Below are 7,697 nucleotides of genomic sequence, written 5' to 3'. Positions count from 1 at the left end.
ACAAGGTCCTATTGCTCCTTGTACTGTTCAGAGCTTTCAATGGAACCTTGCTCAGCTGATCCAGTCAGAACTCTACCTCCTATTGCAAATTGCCTCCAAATAGGCTTGGGAACTAATTTTGGGGTGTCTAAACCTAGAGTTCAGGGACTTTAAATGGTATGTGATTAGATTTAAATGGGTCTGTGAAGTTGATTTAGAGAAAAAAAAATTCAACTTTATTGGAATAATTAGAATAAAATTCCAGTAGATTTGGAATAAATTGAGATAATTAGATAATAGTTAATAATGATAAAAATTTCATAGAATTTGAATAAATTAGAATGAAATTCCAACAGATTGGAAGCGATAGATCAAAATGCAAATATAAGTGTAATAAACTGAATAAAATTCTAATACATATAGAATAATGGAAAATAATTAAAATAAAATTCTAAAATATATAGAATAATGGGTAATAATTAGAATAAAATGTCAATTCAATTAAAACAATTGAAATAAAAATTCAGTATTTTTATCCTACTCTTTCTTTTTCTACTCCTCCTCTTTGTATTTCTCCTCTTCCTTGACTTCCTCTGCTTCCTCCTCCTCTTCCTCTGCCTCTTCCTCCTCCTTCTTTGCAGTTTGTTCTCTAAGAGGACCATGACATAACATGATGCCATGACATCAAGTGCCTTGGTCCAAAATTACTGTCCTCACTTTCTCCTCCTGAGTCATCTGGGTTCAGTGGCAAGATATGGATCAGGATTGGAGGTTGCTCTGGATGAATGACAAACCTTGGCTTTTTAATCTAAGGACTCTATAAAGTCTCAGTTAGATTGAGACAATTTCCAATCAGTGATTAAGGCCAGGCAAGAAATGAAGCTGAGAATGGCCTGGTCCTAACTTGAAAATTTGATATTGGGGAAGTTTCAGCAATGAAAATTTACATTAGAAAGGGAAAGCCATATCCAAAAACATATGCATGGGTAATTTTTCAATATTGACTGTTGCAAAAAACTTCTGTTCCAACGTTTCCCCTCCTTCCCTCCATGCCCTCCCCTAGATGGCAGGTATTCCCATAGATGTTAAATATGTTAAAGTATATGTTAAATAAAATATATGTATACATATTTAAACAGTTTTCTTGCTGCACAAGAAAAATTGGATTTAGAAAGAAGGTGAAAATAACCTGGGAAGAAAAATAAAAATGCAAGCAAACAATAACAGAAAGAGTGTAAATGCTATATTGTGGTCCATACTCCTTTCCCAGTGTTCTTTTGCTGGGTGTAGCTGGTTCTGTTCATTACAGATCAAAAGGAACTGATTTGGATCCTCTCATTGTTGAAGAGAGCCACGTCCATCAGAATTGATCTTCATATAGTACTATTGTTGAAGTGTATAATGATCTCCTGATTCTGCTCACTTCATTCAGCATCAGTTCCTGCAAGTCTCTCCAGGCCTCTCTGTATTCATCCTGCTGGTCATTTCTTACAGAACAATAATATTCCATAACATTCATATGCCACAATTTACTCAGCCATTCTCTAATTGATGGGTATCCATTCAATTTCCAGTTTCTAGCCACTATGAAAAGGGCTGCCACAAAGATTTTTACACATATATCTCCCTTCTTTAATGTATCTTTGGGATATAAGCCCAGTAAAACTAGCATTTTTAATACAATATCAAATAGTAATGGTTATAGTGGGTGACCTTATTTCACCCCTGATCTTATTGGGAATGGTTCCAATTTATCCCCATTACATATGTTGCTTGCTGATGGTTTTAAATAGATGCTACTGATTATTTTAAGGAAAAGTCCATTTATCCCTATACTCTCTAGTGTTTTCAATAGTAATGGGTGTTAGATTTTATCAAATGCATTTTCTGCATCTATTGAAATGATCATATGGTTTTTATTAATTTGGTTATTAATATAGTCAATTATGCTAATAGTTTTCCTAATATTGAATCAGCCCTTCATTCCTGGTATAAATCCCACTTGGTCATGGTATATTAGTCTGGGTATGATTTTCTGTAATCTCTTTGCTAATATTTTACTTAAGATTTTTAAATCAATATTTATTAGAGAGATTGTTCTATAATATTTTTTCTCTGTTTTCATCCTACCTGATTTAGGTATCAGTACCATGTCTGTGTCATAAAAGAAACTTGGTAGGAATCCTTCATTCCCTATTTTTTCAAATAGTTTATATCCTATTGGAATTAATTGTTCTTTAAATGTTTGGTAGAATTCACATGTAAATCCATCTGGTCCTGGGGATTTTTTCTTAGGGAGTTTATTAATAACTTTTTCTATTTCTTTTCCTGAAATAGGACTATTTAAGTAATTTACTTCCTCCTCTGTTAATCTGGGCAATCTGTATTTTGTAGGTATTTCTCTATTTCACTTAAATTATCAAACAAATTGGCATAAAGTTGGGCAAAGTAACTTCTAATTATTACTCTAATTTCCTCTTCATTGGTGGAAAGTTCTCCATTTTCATTCTTAAGACTAACAATTTGATTTTCCTCTTGCCTTTTTCTTATCAAATTTACTAAAGGTTTATCTATTTTTTTCATAAAACCAACAGTTTTATTTATTAATTCAATAGTTTTTTTCCTTTGAATTTTATTATCTCTCTTTTTATTTTTAGGATTGTAAGTTTGATATTTGATTGGGGGGATTAATTTGTTCTATTTCTACTTTTTTTTTTAGTTTAAAGCTCAGTTCATTGATCTCTTTCTCTATTTTATGCAAGTAAGCATCTAGGAGATATAAAATTTACCCTTATTACTACTTTGACTGTATCTCACACATTTTGGTATATTGTCTCATTATTGTCATTCTCTTGGATGAAATTATTAATTGTGTCTATGATTTGCTGTTTCATCCATTCATTCTTTAGGATGAGATTGCTTAGTTTCCAATTACTTTTTGGTCTACTTTCCCCTGGATTTTTATTGAATGTAAATTTTACTGCATCGTGATCTGAAAAAAAACATGCATTTACTATTTCTGTGTTTCTGCATTTGATTTTGAGGTCATTATGTCCTAATATATGGTCATTTTTTTTATAGGTTCCATGAACTGCCAAGAAGAAAGTATACTCCTTTCTCTCTCCATTCAATTTTCACCAGAGCTATCATACCTAACTTTTCTAGTATTCTATTTACCTCTTTTACTTCCTTCTTACTTATTTTGTGGTTTGATTTATCTAGTTCTGAGAGAGCAAGGTTGAGATCTCCCACTATTATAGTTTTGCTGTCTATTTCTTCTTGCAGCTCTCTTAACTTTTCCTTTAGGAATTTCTATGCTATACCACTTGGTGCATACATATATTTAGTATTGATATTGCTTTCTTACCTATGGTACCCTTTATCAAGATATAGTTTCCTTACTTATCTCTTTTACTTAGATCAGTTTTTGCTTTTGCTTGATCTGAGATCAGGATGGGCTACCCCTGCTTTTATTGTTTCACCTGAAGCATAATAGATTCTGCTCCAGCCTTTTACTTTTACTCTCTATGTATCACTCTACTTTAAATGTGGTTCTTGTAAACAACATATTGTAAGATTCTGCATTTTAATCCAATCTGCTACAGGCTTCCACTTTGTGGGAGTGTTCACTACATTCACATTTGCAGTTAAAACTACTAATTCTGTATTTCTTGCCATCTTATTATCCCCAGATTATTCTTTTTTCTTCCCTTTTCCACTTTCCATCTTCCCCAGTATTTAACTTATGAGCACTACTTGCCTCAAGCAGCCTTTAGAATCCCTCCCCTTTTAGAGTTCCTTCCCCTTTCTTATATCTGTCCCATACTATTTCTGTTTTACTTTCTATTTAGCTTACCCCTTCCCTTTTCACCTTTCCCCTCCCAGTTTTCAATAAGGTAAGAGAAGTTTCTATGTAAACCAAATATGTGTAACATTTTCATTTTAAGCCAAATCTGATGAGAGTTTCACACAATTTTCATTCCCTTCCCTTCTTTCCCTCAAATATAATAGTTTTCTTTTGCTCCTTTGTGAGATGTAGTTTCTTTCATTTTGCCTCCAGTTTCCCCTTTATGTGTAAGTCATTTACATATTTGACCTTATCATGGTATGTGGTGAGATGTTGTTTATACCTAGTTTGTGCTTACTATTTACCAGTTTTCTCAGCAGATTTTTATTAAATCAAATAATGAGTTTTTGTTCCAAAGTTTTAATTATTGGGTTTAAGATATAGTAGATAACAATGGCCACTTATTATAATGCAATTTGTAACTAATCTGTTCTAGCGATGTATCAGTCTATTTCTTATCCAACACCAGATTATTTTCATAATTATTGCTTGGTAGTACAGTTTAGGATCTAGTATGATGAGACCACCATTCTTCAGATGATTTTCATTAGTTCTCTTGATAGACTTGATCATTTTTTTCCCAGCTGAATGTTGATATAAATTTTCAAATTCTAAAAAATAATTTCTACTTTGAAATCTTCAAAATCTTCTAAATTAGGGGGGAGTCCCTCCTTCCCTCTCTGTATCTTAATTTTGGCCACAATTAATGAAAGATGTATTTTTAAATGCCCCTTTTAATTTTTAAACACAGACCACATACAAAAACATACAGTATGTGTGACTAAGAAATCAAAATTGAAACATAAATGTTATTTTCTTTACTTCTCTCTGATACTTGTATATGCAATCTAGACTACGCATTTACTTACCTGAAAATGTGACAAGTCATCATTAAAATAACATATTTCTTTGCTCATTTTATCTAGTGTCTTACTCTGCTGCCCATGTTTTTCCCAACTCAGAACAAAAGTATTTAATTACCACTTTTACTTAAAGAGTTCCCTTAAATTAATGTCTTGTTCAGTATAACTAAAAAAAAAAAAGCTGAACAAGATTGGAACTTTATATTTTGTTTATATTTTTCACAGTTTTCACAACTAGCCTCTACTTCAACCTCAAAATTTCAACCCCTGTATGGCCACTCTCTGGCCAGAAAATTCTGGATAAATCTCTTTGTGCCAGAAACTTTCCTCTCATACCTACCTATAACATGTCTGGGATGCCCATGTCTTTATATCAAACTGAATTCCAAACTTCTTATTCTTAAAGAGTTCTCCTAAATTAATGTCTAGTTAGTTTAATTGAAAAATGCTTAAGAAGAATTGTAAGATATACAAGAATTTCTATTTTCACAATTAACCTTGATTTCTTTTCCCTATAGTTAAATCCCAAGATTTCTAGCCCTATTTGATTCCTCTCTGGCCAGAAAATTCTGCATAAATCTCTCCGTGCCAGAAACTTCTTTGTCATATCTGCCTACATCCTGTCTGAGATGCCCAGGTCTTTATATCAAACTGAATGCCAGACTTCTCAAGTATCTTATGCAAAATCTTATATGCAACCCAAAATGTAACCTTGTAACCTGACTTAAGAGGTCTTGATAGTACACCCTATTCCATTTTAAATTACATTTTATTTTTAGATTATGGAATAGAGCAAACATTTTCATAACATTATAATAAAAAAGATTCTTGCACAAGAAACTGAAAATCTATTGTGTAATTTTAAATAGAAAGTAATCATGAAAATTTCTTTTTTTTTCTTTTTCTCTCTTCTTTCCTATGCTCTAGAGATGTCTATCATTAGACACAAATAGATATATGTGTGTAAAATTATTCTTTACATGTTCAAAAATCTCTGTAGCCTCTTTGTAGTGACAAAGAAATATAAATTTCTGAAATACTTTTAAATTGGGAAATGCTAAAAAAAAAAAAGGTTGTAGTTTGTAATTGTGATGGATAGATCTTAGAAAAAAACATGAAAAGATTTTCACAAAAAATGAACATAATGAGCAGAACCAAAAGACCATAGTATAAAATAACAGCAATACATTTTTTTAAAGAATGACTTTGAGCAAATGAATTATTTTGAGTACTATAAAAAGCAAATTAACTTTAAAGGGCATACAATGAAAGAAACCATCTGCATCCAGAAAAAAGGACAGATAAATAATATTTGAAAATCCGTCTTTCTAATAATCTTAATAAACTGGAAGGATCTTAAGTCTTGTTGGATTACATGAGCTGGTGAAGTGCTTCTATTAGAGTATTCAATTCGGCTGTTTTCAGGTGATAAATCACAGTGTTATTGAACTGCAATCTGTGATTTCTTGGCAAAAAAGCTTTTGTGTGAGGGTCAGTTAAGTGAATACTAGATAAGGTCATCCATAAATTCACTTAGTTTTATCACACACAAGTGTACACCCACAACACAAGTTGTATCCACATTCTAACCTTTGTTCTAGCTGTTTCTCAGTCAAAAATGCATTTTCTCTATGGTTCAGTTTTTTGGCTTCCTTCAAAAATCAATTTAAATCACATCTTTTATATGAAGGCCCTTGTCTACTTCAGTACTCTCAGTCCTCCACTTCCAGCATCTTTCACAGATGACATCCCATTTACCTTTATATAACTTATAGATACTTGCCTGTTACTATATTGATTCCTTTTTTAGAAAACAAGGTCTTTGAGTACAGGAAACACATTTACCAGTGTATATCATAATACCTAGGACATAGCAAGTGTTCAATAAATGCTGTTGACTGACTGTTATTTTCAGCATTTAGCACAGTAGCATATAATAAGACATATAGAAGGTACTTAAAAAGTGCTTGAGTTGTTGAGGGACTTACTAATACTGAAAACCAATAAACCTGTGATATCTTGATTGTCAACTTCCTCTGGGTAAATAATCCCAATTCTTCCCTAAGCATGTCTTCAGTACCAAGAAAGGAAGTTACCACTTAATATCAATTTACCAATTAAATATTAGGGAAAACTTGATTAGATTCTTAAATTAACATAAAATTAAATGAACATAAAAATGGAAGTATTTTCCTTCTGTGCCCCAAATGATCATGTAGAGCAGCCCTCAAGTGTTACGGACTTCACTTCATAGAGTACTGCTTACTGAGTGACAAAGACAACTAAAACCATAGACTATTTTCCATGTCTTACTCTGACTAATTATCTATATACATGGATATATAATGGGTGCTTAATCAATGTTTGTAGAATTGAACTCAATTCAAAAAATATTCAGAGAAATATGAAATAAAGTTGGACTAGGATTGTTTTTTTTCCCCTACCTCTAAAGACAGGCAGAGATTGTTATCATCATATCTTTTGCTAGGAATTAAAAAAAAATTAACTTTTATTTAGAAAACTCATTTTCATTTTCTGTAGAGGGCTGAAACTCCAAAAAGATATGTTTGAATCAGACAACTGAACACTTAAGGCTAATTATCTATTCCATGTGAGACAATTACTCTATTAGCATATATCTGGATAAATGGTTCTTCTCACTGCTGATGCTTGCTGAATGTTTGGTGTTAAGATAATCATAGGCAAGGATTGGAGGGCAGAGTGAGGGGGGCCAGAGGCACTTGAAAGAAAGATGAGGAGGAGAGAAATTGGTGACTGGACTCCTGAATCCAAAATTCTGCTTGCCTGCCTCTTCCACTTCTCCCCCAAAGACCAAGGACTTTGATTTATTCTGACTCTGGCTGACTTGGAAGCCCTCCAAGGAGCTAGCCCATACGCTACAGTTTTCCCTTCTTATAAACTGGGCTTAATCCTACTCACATTATAAGGTTGCTGTGGTCATGATTAAAATCTGTAAATAAGAGAAACTGACACAGAAGAGTTACAAG

This window comes from Sarcophilus harrisii, chromosome 4, assembly GCF_902635505.1.
Source record: "Sarcophilus harrisii chromosome 4, mSarHar1.11, whole genome shotgun sequence".
In the NCBI taxonomy this organism is placed as follows: domain Eukaryota; kingdom Metazoa; phylum Chordata; class Mammalia; order Dasyuromorphia; family Dasyuridae; genus Sarcophilus; species Sarcophilus harrisii.
This window is presented reverse-complemented; position numbering follows the sequence as displayed.